The sequence below is a fragment of the Gossypium hirsutum genome, chromosome A06, assembly GCF_007990345.1.
Source record: "Gossypium hirsutum isolate 1008001.06 chromosome A06, Gossypium_hirsutum_v2.1, whole genome shotgun sequence".
Classification (NCBI taxonomy): domain Eukaryota; kingdom Viridiplantae; phylum Streptophyta; class Magnoliopsida; order Malvales; family Malvaceae; genus Gossypium; species Gossypium hirsutum.
The window spans coordinates 5,231,013-5,253,709 of NC_053429.1; the positions used below are offsets into that span (position 1 = coordinate 5,231,013).

The following is a 22,697-nucleotide window of genomic DNA, read 5'->3' on the forward strand; positions in this document are numbered from 1 at the left end:
CAATAAGAATATCAAAAGGATCGTGGGAAAAATGACTGAGACCTACAAGGATTGGCATGAAAGGTTACCATTTGCTCTTTATGCTTATCGAACATCTGTTAGAACTTCTACCGGAGCAACGCCTTACTCATTGGTTTATAGGATGGAGGCAGTTTTGCCCATTGAAGTCGAAATTCCTTCTCTCCGGGTTTTATCAGAGTTGAAGCTAGACGAAGCAGAATAGATTCAGTCCCGGTATGATCAGCTGAACTTAGTTGAAAAAAAGAGACTGAAGGCTATTCGTCATGGTCAAATGTACCAGAGGCGAATGATGCAAGCTTACAATAAAAAGGTTTGCCCCAGAGTATTCTATGAGGGGGACTTGGCATTAAGACAAATTCTCCCTATGCAAAAAAATTTCAGAGGGAAATGGATGCCAAACTGGGAAGGACCTTACATGGTAAAGAAGGCTTTTTCTGGAGGAGCACTGATATTAATTGAGATGGATGGTAGGAGCCTGTCTAACCCAGTAAATTCGGATTCAGTCAAGAAGTACTTCGCTTAAGAGGTGAAAACCCGCAAAGGGCACCTAAAAAAAATGTGAGGCCGAGGTGAAAACCTGCAAAGGGCACCTTGAGACCAAATGGGTTTTTGAATTGAAAACCCGAAAAGGGCAATTCAAATTTTGACCAAGGATGGGCCAGGTGGTAGTCTTGCTATGTTGGAAATAATGAAGAGAAAGTAAGTATGTCTTGGGGCATCGACAAAATACGTTAGATCTTCTAGACACATGATAAGCTCAAAATTGTCCTCGTGGAGTTCATACAGAGGAGCTTAGGCTGCAATATCTGGGGCGTTCATTTTTGTTCCCCTTACCTATTTTTGTACTCTGACAATATTTGCTTCCTATAATTAATCCATTTTTCTTGAAACTTGTCCCTAATAAACTTTAGTTTTGTCCATATTTATCTTTATGATCACGTGCTTGTATTGAAATAACGATTAAGGGACTAATAATACTTTTGCAAATGAGGTTTTGCATATTACTCTGAAAGTTTCTAAATTATATTAGAACTTGAAACAGGACTATCGTTTAGAACTTACCCAGTTTAGGGGTGGAATATTTGTGTTCAAATTGGGATTATCTCTTCAGATTTTCAATCAAAGATATTGATTGGATAAGAAAACAGGATATTATGTCAACCAAAGCATTAAAGATAATCATGATATTTCTCATTAATACAAATGTTGGGCGAACACATCTGGTCATGACACTCGAGGAGTGGTGTAATAGACCAAGTTGATGAAAGTTTCTAGGTGACAAGGGGGGTTTGAAGATGGTACAAACCTTATAGTGGAAGAGACTTTGAAACTACAGTGGGGCAAGCCTGTTGAGCAAAATGAGTTATTTTTACAGGTTTTGTTGAGAAATGCTAGTCGAGCAAGAAGGCAGCATAACACGATGATGATAAAGCTCTGATAAATAACAAGTGATGACACTTAAAGTTTTTAAAAAGAAAGAAAAAGAAAAAAGAAATCATTTTCATTTCTACAGTCATATCATTCATAACACATTTGGTTAGGAGCATCTGATTCGTTTCGGTCTTAGCGTTCTAATCATTTGGCATAAACATAAACATAAAACCGAGTCTGCAGGGCATGTTCCCTAGAGGACAATGTGGCGACATTGGTGAAAATTACAGATCTTATCTCCATGTATCGACTATGGAGCAGATCAGAAACGATGAGTCTTATCTCCATGTATCAGCTATGGAGTATATTTTAGCCACCAGCCTTATCTCTCTGAAGTTGCAGTGGAGCAGGTTGAAGATACAAGTCTTATCTTCCTGAAGTTGCAGGAAGTAGACTAAAAATTACAGATCTTATCTCCATGTATCGGCTATGGAGTAGATCGAAAATGGCAAGTCTTATCTCCACGTATTGGCTATGGAGTAGATTTTAGCCACCAGCCTTATCTCTCTGAAGTTGCAGTGGAGCAGGTTGAAGATACAAGTCTTATCTTCCTAAAGTTATAGGAAGCAGACTAAAAATTACAGATCTTATCTCCATGTATCGGCTATGGAGCAGATAAAAAATGGCGAGTCTTATCTTCATGTATCGGCTATGGAGTAGATTTTAGCCACCATCCTTATCTCTCTAAAGTTGCAGAGGAGCAGATTGAAGATACAAGTCTTATCTTCCTGAAGTTGCAGTAAGCAGACTGAAAATTACAGATCTTATCTCCATGTATCTGCTATGGAGCAGATCGAAAATGGCGAGTCTTATCTCCATGTATCGGCTATGAAACAGATCAAAGATGGCGAGTTTTATTTCCATGTATCGGCTATGGAGCAGATTTTAGCCACCATCCTTATCTCTCTGAGGTAGCAAAGGAGCAGATTGAAACAACAATTTCCATACCTTTGAATATGCGGTGGATTAAAACGAGGCTACGTAAGGAAAAAAAAATCAAGAAGTCAAGACTTAATAAGACCGGGAAAAACTGGCCCTTTTGAAGTCTTTGCTCTGTTCTCGTTACACGACAATGGGTAAAAAGGGACAGCTATAAGACCCAATTTTAGCCCGGGCTACTTAATTCCAGCCCAATAAATAAAACCTAAAAAAAAAAATCTAAAAAGAGTCCAAAATTACAAAAACAATAAACCCAATTATAAGTCCAAAATAAACCTAACCCTATGGCCCAAACAGCCCAAAAATAAACTAACTTTTCAGCAAAAAAGAGAATAGCTGCTGCTCCCCTCCACCACGCACGTCAGCGCACCTTGCACGTCTGGCCATCTCGCGTGTAGCACGACCCACGACCCACGCCCCACGTTCACCATACCTGCAACTAGTAGAAACAAAGAAACCATTGTAAAGTTGGCTATAAAAAGGTCACGAATTTTCATTTGTAAGGGTTTTTTTTTGGAGAAAAAGAGAATACAAGTTGTAATATAAAACACACAAAAAAATAAGTAGAAAAGGACCAAAAATATTTTTAAAGGTGAATATTTACTGCAATTTTTTTTGTGTTGTTTCTTCTTTTTCCATATTTTTTCATTTCCATTCGGATCCATATACGAAAATATAAAAAGAAAAGGGAAGGGAACTTACCGACGCGGCGCAAGAGAAACCTTTGAAGTCGAAGTTTGGCTCAAAATGGTGGTCTGTCGAAGAAGAGGAAAAGATGAGAAAGTGAAGGAGAAGAGTTTCAAAACTTTAGGTTTTTTTTTAAGGAAAAAGTTGAAATGTTTTCTAAAAAAATGATTTTTTAAAGCAGGTTTCAATTTTAAGTAATAAAGGAAACAACATTAGGAGAAGGAACTGACAGCCTTTTTGACTTGGTCTACACGCCTAATTTCTTTAAACGGTTTATTCACGCGTTTGGTCCTTCTTCCTTCTTTGTTATTTCAAATTTATTCATTTTTATGTTTCAATTTTGCCACATGATTTTTCCCGTGATTCATTTGAGTCCGCATTAAGGTGTCACGCTTGAGGGTTCGGGGATAATTTTCAAGTCAGTCCCTCTCTTTCTCATGCGCGTTCAATTTGGTTCCATTTGTTAATGTGATGTTTAGTTTTTAGATCTCAAATTTTACTTTAATCTCAAATTTGTCCCAACTTTGATTTCTTTATTTCTTTTCTGTTTTATTACTGTTTATTTCAAATCTTTCTATATACTATTCATTTCAATTATTTTTTCTGCTTAGTCTCCTTCCTTTATGCATATATTATTTATATTAAGTTATTTGTATTTTACAATATTATTTATTTATGCGTGTATATATATATATATATATATATGGTTTGGTATATTATCTATATTGTTTTGTTTTTTTTACACTTATATATATATATGTAAATATATATTTTTTTGTATCATTAGTTTTGAATTGTTGTATTCTATTTTTTTGTATATATTATTTATTATTATTATTTTATGTATTTTCTTTTGAATCTGTTTATGATTGCATGTTTCCTTTTAAATCTATATATAATCAATGTCATTTAAGGTTATTTTATGATGTGTTGGTGTTTATTTCAAATGTTTTTATATTTTTAATTCTATAGTATTTTATTTATATAGTTTCTTTAAAATCTTTAATGTATATTTTCTTTTAATTTATTTTTATATATATTTTCTTTAAAATTATTCGTATATAATTTGGTTGTTTTATGGATCCTATTTTATATTGTTTATTTTAGTTGCTTTGGTATCTTTGTATATATATTATTTTCATTTATTATCTTCATATAGATACGTATGCCATTTGTTAAGTCAATTTGTTCATTTAAAATTATGTTACATATTATTCATTCCAATACATACTTTAATAATCACTTATATATTATCCGTTTTCTATACGTATGAGCTATTTTGAATTCTAATATATGTTATCCCTTTGTATATTGTTCATATGGTTTTTAAATTTGTTTTGCATTACATTGGTTCCTAGTTTCCATGTAGTTCTATGTATCACTTTTTTTTCTTTTTTCTTTTCCGATTCATATCCACTTATTATTGTTTCATGCTTATACTTATGTTTTAGTTTCTTGTTGCATCATTTTTTTTTTCCTTTTTCCAAAAAATCCCGTATTTTCTCCCAATATCGATTGCTTTTTACTCTAAAGTAAACCGAACGAATATATTTTAAGCCGATTTTATAATTGCTTATTTGTGAAACTTTTCAAAACAAGGCAATGTTTCGTGTTTGGGAAGTTCGGAAATCGTGCCCTAACGTGTTGGGTTTCTTTTTTTCCGTTTTGTTAAATAACGGAGTACCCTTTTAAGAGTTCGTTGCGTGTTTTGGAAATTTTAAGGTGATCTCAGTTTTTGGAGGCTTAAAGTATCGCGTCCTAACGTGCTGGATGTGGTATTTTATTTCTTTGGAGTGGGAGAACCTTAAAATCCAATTCGAATTGTTCATACATTTTTTAAAGAGATCGTATTTTGAATTTTTTTTTCCAAATTTTCAACGATGGGACATTCAATAATCAATTGGTACCAATTTTGGACGTTACGGGGGTGCTAACCATTCCTTGTGCGTAACCGGCTCTCGAATCATTTTTTTTAATTTTTGTAGACCTAAAATTATTATTTTAATAAATCAAATGTTTTATTAAAATGATCAACCTCAAGTTGATCCAATTCCACCTCAAAAAAGGTCGGTGGCGACTCCAAACTTTCGTTTTTAAAGTCGATTCTCTTTTTTTAAAACTCTTTAAAAATGGTTTCGATAGCTTGGCGACTCCGCTGGGGACCAATAAGAGAGTCAAGCCGTAAAATAAATTATTTTCTGTCCTTTTGTCGAAAATTTAAAATTTAGATTTTAACATACGATCCTTTTATTGCATTTCATAGGTTTTATGGTTTTTGTCATTTTATTTGTGTTTTGCATTTTGAGTTTTTTTTTATATTCCTTTGCATCATCTTGCATGACCGTTGTGGTCGCACCTTTTTAAGTGGGAGTGAGAAACTACGCCTTCGTGAGGTTTTCACCTCCGCATGGGCTAGTGGACTACTTCCGAGATACATCCGTACCTATGTCTTCATGAGGTTTTCACCTCTGCATGACCATAGGGAAATGTATTCCCCTGAACTGAACTCGATCTACATGAGCCTATAATGGGTGAGGGTTGAGGAATCTGCTGGCTCAGGTACCCTCTTAGAACCGAGCTATATATAGTGAACTCTAGGAGTTGCCCTAGGTAGAGCTATGTTGAACCCTAGTGATTACCTAGTTAGGTGTTTGATTATTTTCTATTTTTCTTTGATTTTTTTATTTTTTGATACTAACTTGTTGTGTTTTGTTGTGATTATGTTTTGCAAGTCATTTCATATTAAAGAGGTGTCGATTTCTGTTCGATTGCTAAATTAGAAAGCTTGTTATGGAGAGCGAATTCCTTGATAAAGTAGAGGATAATACGGCTGTCCGCATGTGGTGAGAGAAGATGCAACTTGAGAAAGGGGATAGCCTAGCTGAGGGGTATACATCGGGGTTGTCGGGCTTCACTCGCATCAATGTGACCCAAAACTAGTTCTAGGAATTAAGGGATATATGGGCTCGTTGGGATGATGAGACCAAGCAGCTATTCTATCAAAGTTATGGTGACTTAGCCTACCTGCTCAATATCAAGGTGGACAAGTACTTGTTTCGGGTTATGGCTCAATTTTGGAACCCGGCGTATAGTTATTTCACCTTCGGGAAGGTGGACTTGGTGCCTACTGTGGAGGAGTATACAGCCTTGCTCTGTTGTCCAAAGGTTCAAGTTGACAAAGTTTATTCCAAGGCTGCTAGTGCCCCAGCTTTTGTAAAGAAGTTAATGAGTATCACTGGGATGAGTGAATAATGGGTTACAGCTCGAATTCAGCAAAATGGTGATGGTAGGTGCATTCCTTGGGTAAGTTTGAGGGACCTGATCGTAGCACATCCAGATAAAAAGAGGAAAGTTGACGTCTTCACGATAAAGGGGTCACACCGGTGCCGACAATTCTTGCTGAGACGTTCAGATCCTTGAGTGCGTGTCGGAGGGCAAGTGAAGGTAGATTTATAGAGTGTGCACAGTTATTGTTGGCTTGGTTCCACAGCCATTTCTGGAAGGTGGATAAGGTTTCCTATCGGGTTTTTTCCGAGAGTTACTCCCTGTTAAAGGAGATAGCAGCCATTCTAGGAGAGATGACATATTAGAAGAAAATTGGATCCCACTCCTCCAAAATCTTCAGGAAGAGGATGTTGAATGGAGAGCTCCTTGGTTTGTTCCTGATGAGATCCTCTATCGGTGTAGGAGTTTTGATTGGGTACCCCTAATTAAGACAATACAGGTCGAGGCAGTTTGTACCGATGACACATGGATTAGCCCAGAGTTAGTTCGCGTATAAGGAGAAGAATTATAAGAAGAAGGTTCAAGAGGTTTCTGATGCTTGGAAACAGACGCGCCGGTTGAAGAGATTGACTGTTGGATCAATGATGACTCCTGAATACAAGGGGATGGTTGAGTAAAAGAGTTAATGATAATATTCCCGAGCCGAGTTTGGAGGATGTTCGTACGATGAAAGAATATTTGCAAGTAATCCCCTCCGAGCTTGAGATCGTAAAATGGGACTTCGAAGAGAGAAATGTGGAGTTAGGGAAAAGGATAGAACAATTGGAGGAGGAAAAGATACATTTGAGATTGAACGCTGATGTTCAGCAACTCGAGGCCGAGAAGTTGAGAAAAGGGAAAAGAAAGGTTGAGGAAGACCTGAACAGTTTGAAAACTGATTACAAGAAGCTATGTACGTCGATGAGAACTGCCAGGTTGGGGAAGACATCAGAGCAGTGGCGACAGGAAATTTAAGAGGAAAAGGCTAGAGCTGATTAGTGGAAGAAGAGGTTTCATGATGCTCGAGCACGTAAAAGTGCCTTAAAGAAGAGCTTGGTTGAAGGCCAAGGTGAGAAAGAAATGTTGGTAGCTTGGGTAGCGGAGCTGGAAAAGGCCCTGCATCAGTACCGTGGTCGTAACTCTGATATTAAATTAAGAGCCAACCTGAGTAAGATTGAAGATTTGAAAGGGAAGGTAGAAGAGCTAGAGACTGCATTACAAAACTGTGATCTTCGAATTGAATTACTTGAGTCGAACAATGAACAGTGGAAGGAACAGTTCTGCCGATCGCAGGACCAGGTGAAGGATAGAGATCACATTATGGGTGAAGCCGTGGCTCAGATTCGAGAAGTGGCTGATTATTTACATACCTTAGTGGTTTAGGCTGATGTGCTAAGTGTGAAGTATGAGTAAGAGTCGGACTGGGGTCGTGAGCTAGCTTGCCTTCTTAAGAAAGTTAAAGCTTTGAGCATTAGCGCTAATCCGTATATGTGATTTATTTTATGTAAAGGATTTTTCTTTTTAATAAAGTTTTTTAAATGGAATTGAATTAGAATCGACGTCTCTTTAGTTTTTCATTTATTTCATGCATTTGTATTTCATCGCATCATGTGCATTAAATTTCACAAAAGAATCCTGATTAAAAAATTATATTATAGTTACCGTGGAACATCAATATTACACACGAAAAAAGACCAAAGCTATAGATCAAAGGCTGGAAAAATTGGAGCAAATGCAGAAAGAAATGCAGGAACAGATGCAAGTGCAAATGCAAGAGCAATTAGCTAAGATCCAACAAGATATGAAAGATCAAATACTGGAATCTCAGAGGAGTATGATGAGCGAATTGACCCAGCTACTAGTTGGAAAGTTGGAAAAGGGGAATAGTCCTATGGCCAATGTTGAAGATCATAGCGGGATTCTTGCTTACCCTTCGGGTTTCACCCTAACAAATACCCCAGTGCCTCCGCAAAGGGTGTCTGTCAGTATCAAACCCCAATATCAGACTGATACTTCGGCACCGATAAATGCCCCGAAGACAATCGTGCAAATCCTACAGTCCCTGACTTCGATGAGGTCGTGGAAGTAGGAAAGGCAGGAGCAGAATTTCCAAAGCGACTAGAAGACCGATACAACTGGTTAGAGGAAAAATTCAGGGCGTTGGAAAGCATTGATTTTCATTGCGGAATAGATGCCAAGGAGTTGAGCCTGGTCCCAGATCTGGTACTCCCTCCGAAGTTCAAAATGCCAGAATTTGAAAAATACAACGAAACCAGTTGTCCTGAGGCTCATATCACGATGTTTTGTCGGAGAATGACTGGGCATATCAATAATGATCAGTTATTGATCCACTGTTTCCAAGACAGTTTGACTGGGGTTGCAGCTAAATGGTACAATCAGTTGAATCATAGCCAAGTTAAATCATGGAAAGACTTAGCACAGGCCTTTATGAAACAATATGGCCATGTGACTGACATAGCGCCTGATAGGATCACATTACAGAACAAGGAGAAGAAGTTAAATGAAAGTTTCAGGCAATATGCTCAGAGATGAAGAGAAGTTGCTACACAAGTCCAACCGCCATTGTTGGAGAAAGCAACAACCATGCTTTTCATTAATACCTTGAAGGCACCTTTTATTAATCACATGTTGGGAAGCGCAACTAAGAGTTTTGCGGATATAGTTATGTCTGGTGGAATGATTGAGAATGCAATAAGGTGCGGAAAGATAGAGGCAGGGGAAAACACCAGGAGGTCAACCCCGAAAAAGAAAGAAAATGAAGTCAGCAATGTGAATATGGGTTATGCGAAACCAATCATGGTAAATCAACCGAAAGTGGTAGCCAAGGGCCAGCAAGCTTCGCCAAGGCAGGAGCCCAATACAAAGCAGAACACGGAGAAGCCCCAGTTTACTCCCATTCCAGTAACGTATCGGGAGCTGTACAAAAGTTTGTTTAATGCACACGTCGTGTATCCTTTTTATTTAAAACCACTGCAACCCCCATACCCCAAGTGGTATGATGCAAGTGCTCAATGTGAATAGCATGCTGGAAATCGCGGGACACTTTATAGAGAACTGCTCCTCTTTTAAGAGAGTAGTTGAAAGGCTTATCAATATGGGTATTGTGAAATTCGATGATACACCTGGTGTAATTCCCTACCCAACCATACTGATAAAGGGGTAAATGCTGTAGTCGAGAATATGGGGAGGAGAATTAAGTCGGATGTGGCAGAAGTGAGAACCTCGATGAGAAAGGTTTTGAAGAAGATGGTAGAGAGAGGTCTAATCATATAAAACTTTGGGAGCAAATCCCGAGAAGCAGGGAATTATTATGAGTTCCATGGAGAGGAGGACAATGAAATAGAAAAATGTAATGAATTTAAGGCCCTGGTACAGGCTCTAATGGACAGCAAAAAACTGGAGTTCTTTGAGTTTACTGAGAAGGAAGATGTATGCACCTTGGAGGAGGGGTTGATAGAGAAGGTTTCTGAGGTCAATCACCCAGTGGTGATTATTTCGCGACCGAAAATTAATGAATTTGGAGGAAAAATTACACTGAGAGTTGTAATCCAGAGACCTGCGGCTTTTTCGTATAAGAATAACAAAAGGGTGCCTTGAAATTACAACTGTAATGTGACATATCCAGGGGAGGAGATTCTGGTCAGCATGCCAAGTACAAAGGTCTAGCTTGGAAAATGGAAGTCTGTGATGATTGAACAAAGGAAAGAGAGGATGAAACCACTGGTCAATGAACCAGTAACTGAAGATGAAGCTAAAGAATTTGTGAAGTTCCTAAAACACAGTGAGTATAGTGTTGTGAAACAGTTGCACAAGTTCCGAAATGCGTTGATGAAGGTGTTGAACGAGACCTATGTCGCTGAAGATATTTCAGTGAACAAGCTAGACCGCCTTATCAGTAACATAAGCGCCGATAACTTCATCTCTTCAGTGACGATGAAATACCACCAGGGGGGATGGGATCCATCAAGGCTTTGCACATCACCACTCGCTGCAAAGGGTATACACTACCGGGGTATTAATTGATAATTGGTCAGCGCTGAATGTTTTGCCCTTGTCCACATTAAATAGGTTACCAATAGACAGCTCTCATATGAAGACATGCCAGAACATAGTGAGGGCATTTGATGGCACTGAGAGGAAAGTGATGAGAAAGATTGAGGTACCTCTGCTGATCGGACCAAACACATACGAGGTAGATTTCCTTGTGATGGATATTACGCCTTCTTATAATTGCTTGTTAGGGAGGCCTTGGATTCACTAGGAGGGGCAGTACCATCATCATTGCACCAAAAGTTAAAGCTGGTGATAGAGGGCCGCTTGATAACGATAAATGCAGAAGAGACGAAAAGCACGACTGAATGGGACAGAAGTCGAGTGGAAATCAATGAATTTTCCCCATATATCCTATACATTTATGTCGGGTGGAGTTATTTATCCTGAATTAAAGATGACAAGAGAGGGAACAGCTGAAGACGCAATGGAAAATTTGAATATCAATGTCATATCTGAAGAGAAAGTGATGAAACATGACTTAGCAAGCATTCGCCCTTATAAGCCTGGAAGTGTTCTGAACAACTGGACTGCGGAGGAAATTCCTATAGTTTTTAGTGCTAATACAGAGTAATGTTCAAAACACACTTGTTGTTTTAAAAGCCTAAAAGCAATAAGAATCTTTTGCGAAATAGGTTCATGTTCAAAACGTTTATTTCAATATAAATGCACTTTCATTTCTTATTCTGAGCAAATATTCTTTTATCTTGAGCAAATTTTCTTTTTTTGCGTTTCGTTTATAATCATACCATACAAATAAAGCTATACTTAGGTTCATTTGTTTGTTGGACATTCTTTCATGCCTACAATAGGTCTCTAGATATCAATGGCATGAGTGACGCTGTTACAAACCCGAAATTATTGATAATGTTACTTGTAGCATGTTATATAAATTAAAGATGTGGAATGGAGAGGAGAATGAGGGAAATAAATATATGAATTTTCAGCTAGGAAGGGTTTTGTTGGGTTTTTCACATAGGAAGAAAAACAGAACCAAGTTATCCATATGAAATATGAAGCTCTTGTTGAAGCTAGAGCAACAAAGTAATAATTCCGGATGAAGTATGAAGTAGGTTTGAGATTCAAGGACTTGAGAGTTGCAACTAAACGAACAAAAGCAAAAGGGATAAAAATTGAGAGAAGTATTTCATCCGGCTAATATACATACTACTGTTTGTTGCCACCCTTAATGGGGTTACATTTAAAATGGGTAATTTGTATGTTTTAGAGTCATGAACTAAATTGAATAAAAAAGAAACTGTAGGGGCAATTTAGAAAAAATGCCAAAAATAACCAAAATGAAGGGAATGGATTGTTTTATTGATTAAATTAATATATTGAATGAAATTATTAATTTGGACCAAGACTGGGTAAAAATCGGGGAATATGAAAAAAATACCAAAATGCCCCTGAATCTTGATATTTCTGAAATTTCGCCAGGTAAGTTCGTATAACTTGGATTATATACTTAAATACTTAAAATGTATGTTATTGATGTGAATATGATTTAAATATCCCTTGTATGAAAATTAATGAAACATTAATATATTTGATAAAAAGGGGAAGAAATCCTGATTGAATGAAAGGAAAATTCGATGGATCTCTGGAAAGGAATTGACAGTAAAAAGGATCTAACCCGGACAGGTGATCATATCCTGATATAGCCCTCCCGAAGAATATGTATAAAATGGATTTAGCCTAGACGGGTAATCCGAATTAGGGTCTGAATTTAGCCTAGACTGGTAATTCAGATCCAAACTCATTAGAGTAATTGTCGTTGTAGGGGATTTAGCCTGGACTGGTAATCCCGACAATACTCTATGAGTTTATATTACAGGGGATTTAGCCTGGACTGGTAATCCCGCTGTAAGGATGAGGTTCACGGGAGTGTGCTTTCTAAAATGAAATGTGTAAAACCATGGTTGAAAGATACCATGGCAACATGATACAAAATGTGTAAGACTATGGTTGAAAGATACCATGGAAACATGATATGAAATGTGTAAGACCATGGTTGAAAGATATTATGGCAACATGATACGAAATGTGTAAGACCATGGTTGAAAGATACCACGGCAACATGACGGGGAAATGAATAAGATCATGGTTGAAAGATACCATGGCAACATGACAGAAAATGAGTAAGACCATAGTTTAAAGACACTATGGCATCATGTCTAAGATAAATAAGATCGTGGACGAAAGATGCCAAGACATCTGTTGAACGACTAATATTCAGGTAATATGTACCAGATGACAAATGGTTATATGAATTGGTTATACAAAATGGTTGTGCGAAATGTTTACGGGAATTGGTCATATGGAAATATATGTACAAAATAGTTGTATGAAATAATTAAGAAGATAGATAAATGAAATAAGTATGGGTACATGAAATTTAATTTATGTTAAGTTTAATATGAACTATTACTGAAATAAATATACATAAGATATAAGGAAATGATGGTGCATGAAATATTGATATAACGAAATGAATGATATATAGTTATGAAGAAACGGTAAGAGAATAATATGTTTCGTGACATGTACATATATGATTATCTTTGATATGTTGATACAAGGAAATTATGTAAGTTGAGACTATTATTAAACTCAAGTGTGATATGTCGAGAAAATAGGTATATCAATGTTGAAATTATATGAAATATGTACAAGTGTATTAACAATGTTGTTGTTGATACTTAGATAAGTGCCAAACTATTGATCGAACGGTATTATGTTTATTTATATGATGCATTGAATCGGTAAGTATTTAATTGAAATTTTTATTAAATGATATGTAAATCCTATCAATGCCCTGAAACCCTGTTCTGACAATGGATACGGGTTAGGGGAGTTACATTTAGTGGTATCAGAGTTACGATTTAATCGATTCTCGAACCAAATGTAGCATATGTGAAAGTCTAGAATTACATGTCATTATATAACCTGTAATGGTGTGATATTTTTCGATTCTCATGAGATTTGTTTTACTTATAGACAGAGATGCTTGTCAACCGAATTAATAATGTTGAAAGTGATGAATCAGAACTCATAAAGGTATGAATAAATGTTTTATAAAGCATGTCGACGATGAATATTATGTTATATAAAGAAAATTACATTGCTACACAAAAATATTGTGCTGATGGCTAAATTACAAAATATAAAAAGTAATATATGTAGTGCATGATAAAGATTATTAAGGAATTATGGATGAATAGTGAATTTTGAAATATATTACATGTATTGAAGATATAGAAGATATAAGTATATGAATTATTGGTACAATGATTAAATTGTAAAGAGTGTAAAAGTATTATGCGAAAGGTGTAAAAGTGATATGCGTGCATGAAATAATTTTCCCAAGTAGATAAGATTAAAACTACTAGGATATTAAGGGACCCCAACATGCTCTCTGATTACTAGCACGTTAGTGCTATCTGATTATTAGCACATTCAGCACATTCGTACTCTCTGTATAGCAGGTGTTCTCTGTTTAATAGTGCATAATAATGCACCTCTGTATAAGTCTCGTATATATGAAGTGTTCTATCTAGTCTACTGGGCCTCTACTAAGTAAAAAGTAAACAATTTTTTTTATGAGGTAAAGGATTATCTCTGAGGAAAAAAGTTAGTTATGATGAAGCAGAACTCTGATACGTGATATTCGCGACAGGTTTTAAATAATTTTATAATTAATCGTTCTTGAAACTAACTATTATCACGATGAAGGCAAGTGTACCTATCGAACAGTATTATAGCTTTAGCAAGACCGAATTGTCGATCCCAAAGGAACCAAAAGTACTAGTAATTACTTCCTTTTTATTACCTAGCCTAAAAATTAAGGGATTTGTTTATCTAAACTATTTAAATAAACTTGTAACACCCCTAACCCGTATCCGTTGCCGGAACAGGGTTTTGGGGCATTAAAAGAATTTACATATCATTTAACAAATATTTCAATTAAATACTTACCGATTCAATGCATCATGTAAATAAACATATTACCGTTCAATCAATAGCTTGACACTTGTCTAAGTATCAAACAACAATATTGTTAATATACTTGTACATATTTCATATAATTTCAACATTGATATACCTATTTTCTCGACATATCACACTTGAGTTTAATAATAGTCTCAACTTACATAATTTCCTTGTATCAACATATCAAAGATAATCATATATGTACATGTCACGAAACATATGATTCTCTTACCATTTCTTCATAAGCATATATCATTCATTTCGTTATATTAATATTTCATGCACCATCACTTCCTTATTTTTTATGTATATTTATTTTAGTAATTTAGACCATTTGACTCAAGACTAACACTAGCTATTGGATTTAAGGGTAGAACCCCTCTTTTTTGAGAAAACAATAGTAGCAATTTTTCATGTTCTTTTATTATAAATTGATGTGAATAATGTTGAATTTGAGTGGAAAGAACAGATGATGAGTTGAATGAATTTGTATATTTTATGAGAATTGTGATTAACCCTAGTAATTTGGTAGTATTTAGTTTAGATTAGAGGTGTGCATGGGCCGGGCCGGGTCGGGTTCGGGTCGGGCCCAACTAAAAATTTAGGCCCGTTTGCTAGGCCCGGGCCCGTTCCAGCCCGAAAATTAGGCCTAAAATTTTACCCAAGCCCGACTCGAATAAAAATGTTAAAACTCGGGCCGACCCGGCCTGCCCATATTATTTTTTATATAATTTTAAAATATATATAAACTATCAAAAATACTAAAAGCATCAAAATAAATATTTCTTCACATATTGAAAATAAATTTTAAAAAATATGTATACTTAAATAACACTAAAATAGATGCAACTTAACAAGCAAATGCTTCTAAAATAATAACAAAATTAACAAATGTGTTTAAAATAATAAAAAAAATTAACAATAAAATAAATTTTATATAATATCCAAACAATAACAACAAAATAGTAGCAACATAATAGTAAAATAGTAGCAAAATAGGGAGAAAACAATAAGAAAATAATATTAGATTTTTTGTCATGTAGTGAATTCGGGCCAGGCCTGGGTCGGGCCAAAAATGCTTTACCCGAGGCCCAGCCCGTTTTTTAAACGGGCCTAATTTTTTTGCCAAAGCCCATTTTTCGGGCCTATAATTTTGCCCAAACCCTCTCAAATTTCGGGCGTACCCCGACCCAGCCCATGCACACCTCTAGTTTAGATGTAATTGGCATGTCAATAAAAATAGAATAATGTGTGAGTTACAAGATTGGAGGTTATAGGGGACATGATGAATTCATATGTTTATGGAACTTTGATTGTAACACCCCTAACCCGTATCTGTTGTCGGAGTAGGGTTTATGGGCATTAATAGGATTCACATGTCATTTAACAAAAATTTCAATTAAATACTTACCGATTCAATACATCATATAAATAAACATATTACCGTTCAATCAATAGTTTGACACTTGTCTAAGTATCAACAACAACATTGTTAATACACTTGTACATATTTAATATAATTTTAACATTGATATACCTATTTTCTCGACATATCACACTTGAGTTTAATAATAGTCTCAACTTACATAATTTCCTTGAATCAACATATCAAAGTTAATCATATATGTACACGTCATGAAACATATTATTCTCTTACCGTTTCTTCATAAGCATATATCAATCATTTCGTTATATCAATATTTCATGCACCATCATTTCCTTATATCTTATGTATATTTATTTCAGTAATAGTTCATATTAAACTTAACATAAATTAAATTCCATGTACCCATACTTATTTCATTTATCTATCTTCTTAATTATTTCATACAACTATTTTGTACATATATTTCCATATGACCAATTCCTGTAAATATTTCACACTACCATTTTGTATAACCAATTCATATAACCATTTGTCATCTAGTACATATTGCCTGAATATTAGTTGTTCAACAGATGTCTTGGCGTCTCTCATCCACGATCTTATTTATCTTCGACATGATGCCATAGTGTCTTTCAACTATGGTCTTACTCATTTTGTCATGTTGCCATGGTATCTTTCAACCATGGTCTTATTCATTTCATGTCACATTTCCATGGTATCTTTCAACCATGGTCTTACACATTTCATATCATGTTGCCATGGTATCTTTCAACCATGGTCTTACATATTTCATATCATGTTGCCATGATATTTTTCAACTATGGTCTTACTCATTTCATTTCAGAAAGCACACTCCTGCGAACCTCATCCTTACAGCAGGATTACCAGTCCAGGCTAAATCCCCTGCAACGACAATTACTATAATGAGCTCGGATCTGAATTATCAGTTCAGGCTAAATTCAGACCCTAATTCGGATTACCCATCCGGGCTAAATCCATTTTCCACATATTCTTTGGGAGGGCTATATCAGAATAGGATCACCCGTCTAGGCTAGATCCTTTTTACCGTCAATTCCTTTTCAGAGATCCATCGAATTTTCTTTTCATTCAACCGAGATTTCTTCCCCTTTTTATCAAATATATCAATGTTTCATCAATTTTCATACAATGATCATTCAAATCGTATTCACATCAATAGCACACATTTCAAGAAATTAAGAATATAATTCAAGTTACACGAATTTACCTAGCGAAATTTTAGAAATGTCAAGATTCAGGGGCATTTTGGTAAATTTTTCATTTTCCCCAATTTTCACCCAATCTTGATCCAAATTAAAATACCTCAGGGGCATTTCGCATTGAAATAATGATTAATGGACTAATCATACTTTTACAAAAGGAATTTTGCATATTACTCTGAAAGCTTCTAAATAGTACAGGAACCTGAAACCAGTCGGTTGTTCAAGAGCTTACCAAGTGTAAGGGTTGGAAATATTTGAGCTCAAATTGAGTTTATCTCCTCAGATTTTCTGTCAAAAATATCAGTCGATGGAACAAATTACAGATCATACACCCTTGAGTTACAGTAGGATACATATCCTATAGCCATGAATTGCAGTGGAATGGTTTAAGGATAGTGCCAACCTTGTATCCCAAATTACAGTGGAATGGACCCTAAAATTACGGTGGGGCTGAGCAAAACGCGATTATTTCTTCAGGATTTTGGGTCAAAATACCAACCGAGCATTAGGGCAGTGCACTACGTCCGTAATAGAGCCCTGATGGGCAATGAGTGATGACGCCTTAAGAAAAGAAGAAGATCAAGATGAAAACCTGAAAAGGGTGTCTTGATAAACAAAAATTAGGATGAAAACCCGAAAGGGCGTCCTAATGAAGCAGGTTTGGGCCCAATAAGTAAAAGATTCAAGAAGTGAGTCAAGCAGCAAGACTACAGTATTTGAAAGATTTTTAGCAGCTCGAAAATTTATACGCAAGAAGACATACTCAAAAGATTCTTGATTAAGAAATGTGGAAGAGTTCATGCGTTGAAGATCTAGAGTATTTTGAAATGACATGCTCCAAACAAAAGAAATTTTGAGCATTACCCGGATGAGAATTTGATAAGTACAAGAGCCTCAACGCAAGGACAAAGTTCAACCAGGGGCAAGAGAGCGATAACTGAGAAACGCAGATTACTCGTGAAGCCAGAGGAGGGGTACAGGGCCTGAAGAGAAAGTCAAGAGTCAAAGCAATGAACACAGATCATCAAAAATCATGACGGAAAGGGACATACGACAAACATGCCTAAGGCGCATAGCATAATCATGTAGGCATAAAGGCATTTAAGACAAACATGTGCATATCATGATAACATCACGCATGACATGTACAGGTACTCCAGTAGAATAAAAAGATGTGATGATAGTTGTATTGAATTAAAGGAAAAGACATCTGAGTTCCACCAGATAACATGTTTTGGTATTCTGATGCTTTTATTTCTGTTTCAAAAATTCAACTCATATTGCGAGAAATGAGTTGAGCCTCAAGACACGTTGAGGTAATTTCAATTTCTACTTTTCAAAATTCAACTCATATTGCGAGAAATGAGTTGAGCCTCAAGACACGTTGAGGTAATTTCAATTTTTGTTTTCAAAATTCAACTCATATTGCGAGAAATGAGTTGAGCCTCAAGACACGTTGAGGTAATTTCAATTTCTGTTTTCAAAATTCAACTCATATTGCGAGAAATGAGTTGAGCCTCAAGACACGTTGAGGTATTTTCAATTTCTGCTTTTCAAAATTCAACTCATATTGCGAGAAATGAGTTGAGCCTCAAGACACGTTGAGGTATTTTCAATTTCTGTTTTCAAAATTCAACTCATATTACGAGAAATGAGTTGAGCCTCAAGACACATTGAGGTATTTTCAATTTTTTGCTTTTCAAAAATCAATTCATATTGCGAGAGGTGAGTTGAGCCTCAGGACACGCTGAGGTAATTTCAATTTCTGTTTTTCAAAAATCAACTCATATTGCGAGAGGTGAGTTGAGCCTCAGGTCACATGCTGAGGTATTTTTAGTTTATGTTTCAAAAATTGACTCATATTGCGAGAGGTGAGTCAAGCCTCAGGTCACGCTGAGGTATTTTAATTCATGTTTTCAAAAACTCAACTCATATTGTGAGAAATGAGTTGAGCCTCAGGTCACACGCTGAGGTATTTTTAGTTTATGTTTCAAAAATTGACTCATATTGCGAGAGGTGAGTCAAGCCTCATGTCACGCTGAGGTATTTTAATTCCTTTTATTTCAAAAATCAGCTCATATTGCGAGGGGTGAGTTGAGCCTCGGGGCACGCCGAGGTATTTTTAGTTTATGTTTCAAAAATTGACTCATATTGCGAGAGGTGAGTCAAGCCTCATGTCACGATGAGGTATTTTAATTCCTTTTGTTTCAAAAACCAGCTCATATTGCGAGGGGTGAGTTGAGCCTCGGGGAACGCCTAGGTATTTTTAGTTTATGTTTTAAATTGACTCATATTGCGAGAAGTGAGTTAAGCCTTTTAATTTTTGTTTTTCAAAATCAACTCATATTGCGAGAGGTGGGTTGAACCTTTTAATTTCTACGTTTTCTAAATCAACTCATATTGCTAGAGGTGAGTTGAGCCTCAGGACACGCTGAGGTAATTTCAATTTCTGTTGTTAAAACAAAAAAATCAACTCATATTGCGAAAAATGAGTTGAGCCTCAGGACACGCTGAGGTAATTTCAATTTCTGTTTTCAAAAATCAACTTATATTGCGAGAGGTGAGTTGAGCCTCGGTTCACATGCTGAGGTATTTTCAATTTCTATTTTAAAAAAATCAACTCATATTGCGAGAGGTGAGTTGAGCTTCAGATTACACACTGTGGTATTTTAATTTCAACTCATATTGCGAGAGGTGAGTTGAGCCTCAGGACATGCTGAGGTATTTTCCATTTCTGTTTTTCAATTTATGTTTCAAAAATCAATTCATATTGCTAGAGGTGAATGGAGCCTCAGGTCATACGCCGAGGTATTTTCAATAGATGTTTTTTCCAATTTCTGATTCTCAAAAAAAAATTTAACTCATATTGTGAGAAATGAGTTGAGCCTCAAGACACGTTGAGGTATTTTCAGTTTCTGTTTGTCAAGAATCAACTCATATTGCGAGAGGTGGGTTGAACCTTTTAATTTCTACTTTTTCGAAATCAGCTCATATTGCAAGAGGTGAGTTGAGCCTCCGGGCACGCTGAGGTATTTTCAATTTTTGTGTTTTAATATCAACTCATATTGCGAGAGGTGAGTTGAGCCTCAGGACACACGCCGAGGTATTTTCAATTAAGCCTTTTGATTTCTGTTTTTAAAAAAAATCAACTAATATTGCGAGAGGTGAGTTGAGCCTCAGGTCACACCGAGGTATTTTCCATTTCTGTTTTCATTATTATGTTTTTTGAAAGAATCAACTCATATTGCGAGAAATGAGTTGAGCCTCAAGACACGTTGAGGTATTTTCAATTTCTGTTTTCAAAATTCAACTTATATTGCGAGAAATGAGTTGAGCCTCAAGACACGTTGAGGTATTTTCAATTTCTGTTTTCAAAATTCAACTCATATTGCGAGAAATGAGTTGAGCCTCAAGATACGTTGAGGTATTTTCAATTTCTGCTTTTCAAAATTCAACTCATATTGCGAGAAATGAGTTGAGCCTCAAGACACGTTGAGGTATTTTCAATTTCTGCTTTTCAAAATTCAACTCATATTGCGAGAAATGAGTTGGGCTCAAGATCACATGCCGAGTAAGAATAAAGATTGAAGTTGATGAAAGACACCAGACTTGGTCTCCCTGAAGCTATAGTGGAACTGGTCAAAAGTTGCAAGTCTTATCTCCCTAAGCAATAGTGGAGCAGACAGAACCACAGATCTTATCTCCCTAAGCAATAATGGAGCAGATCGCATCAAGTCTTATCTCCCTAAGCAGTAGCGGAGTGGAAAAAACCACAGATCTTATCTCCCTAAGCAGTAGTGGAGCAGATCGCATCAAGTCTTATCTCCCTAAGTAGTAGCGGAGCGGACAAAACCACGGATCTTATCTCCCTAAGCAGTAGTGGAGCAAATCACATCCAGTCTTATCTCCCTAAGCATCAGTGGAGCAGACGAAAAAAAACCAATCTCATCCCCATGGAGTTGTAGCAGAGTGGATTAAAGCCACAAGCATATCTCTTTTTGAAGTTGCCGTGAAGTGGATCAAAGCAAGAAGACGCAGTGGACAGAAATGAGGTTACTTGAAGAAGATAAGCACCATAAAGTCAAGACTCGGTGAGACCGGGCAAAATTGGCCTTCTTAGTCTTTGCTCTGTTCTCGTTACACGACAACGAGCAAGGAAGGGCAGCTGTACGAGCCCATTTTGCCCGGGCCCATACCAACAAAATAACTCAAATAATAAACCCAAAAGTAACAGCCCATTTACAAACCCAAAATCTGACCCAAAATTTAAACCCAAACAAATCAAAACCCTAAAGCCCAAAAGGCCCAAAATCTAAAACATTTTTCAGCAAAATTTCAGCAGCAAACCCCAGCTCTCCATGCCACCATGTCTGCCACCATGCCCCTCAGCCTTGGCCACCACGCCCCACGCGTCTGACACTCCCACCAACTCCTCCATGTGCGCACCTGTTGATTTCCGTCACCTGCAGAATAAGACAAAAAGAAAGCAAACACTAAGACAGAGGCAGACGGCAGGAAGCAATGGCAAGAAATTTAAAATATTGTATTGAAATGGCTATAAATGCCAGATCTGAATGTAATAGAAGGGAGGGGGGATTTTTATGTTTTTTTTTGGAGATTTCAAAGGGAAGAATCGGTTGTATTTTGGGGGACCCTTTTTTTTCCTCTTCTCTCTTTCGATTTCTTAACCAAAAGCAAACAATTGATATCCGAAATACTACGATCTTAACATCAAAAGGCAGAGATTCGAACACCCAAAAATCAGTAAATCAACAAGTCAAAAATCAGAACCGGAAACCTAAGGTGGTTGTGAATCTATTCTTGTTTTGTCTTTTGTTCTATTTTCCCATATATATATATACTAAAAAATATAAAAATAACAATATAATATAAACATAAAAAAATAGAAAAAAATAAAAAAAATAAAAAAAATATTTTTTTACGCGGTGGCCGGCGCCGGCGCCGGCGAGCCTCCGGTGGCCGTCCGGTGACCGGCCCCTGGCCGGATTCCCCTCTCTTCTCTCTCCCTTTTCTCTTCCCTCTCTCTTCTTTTTTTCTTTCCCTCTCCCCAAATGATTTTTTTTGGTTATTTTAGGCCTTATATAGCCCTCCAAAACGACGTCGTTTTGGGGGCTACACTTAAGCCCCAAAACGACGTCGTTTTGGCCATGCCCGACCCATCGGACCCGACCCGCTAGAGGATCCGCGTGTTTTTGTTTGAATGGGATATTTATGCGCGCAGTCCTTCCGCTTTTTCAGGGTTTTGCAATTAAGTCATTTTTCTTGTTTCTAATTTGGCCCCATAATTTCTCGCGCTTTTCGATTTAGTCCCCGCCAATGTGCTGCGTTTTAATGGAAAGGAATAATTGTTGTTTCGGTCTCCCAACGTTTCACGCGCGTACAATTAAGTCCCTTTTCTTTGTTTTCATTTCAAATTGGCCCCACAACTTTGTTTTTAATTCAATTTTAGTCCTTTTTTTTTTCGATGATTTTTATATCTTTATTAAATATCCTTGTTACTTTTATATTATTAGTATTATTAGTATTACCATTATTATTATTATGTATTAGTATATATTTTTATTATGTACGTGTATACATATATATATTTTCATATTTAATATTTTTATTTCACTTTATTTTAATATTTTATTAATGTTATG

General features: G+C 36.3%; 1 long non-coding RNA gene across 1 annotated transcript; it reads right to left on the bottom strand.

The window, feature by feature from the left end:
• Nucleotides 1–2,438: 2,438 nt before the first annotated feature.
• On the bottom strand, nucleotides 2,439–3,261 carry LOC107963512 (uncharacterized). Its single transcript, XR_001701953.2, has 2 exons — nucleotides 3,094–3,261; nucleotides 2,439–2,830 (listed from the first exon to the last, which is right to left on the bottom strand). It is a non-coding gene; the product is annotated as an uncharacterized lncRNA (long non-coding RNA).
• Nucleotides 3,262–22,697: the final 19,436 nt, after the last annotated feature.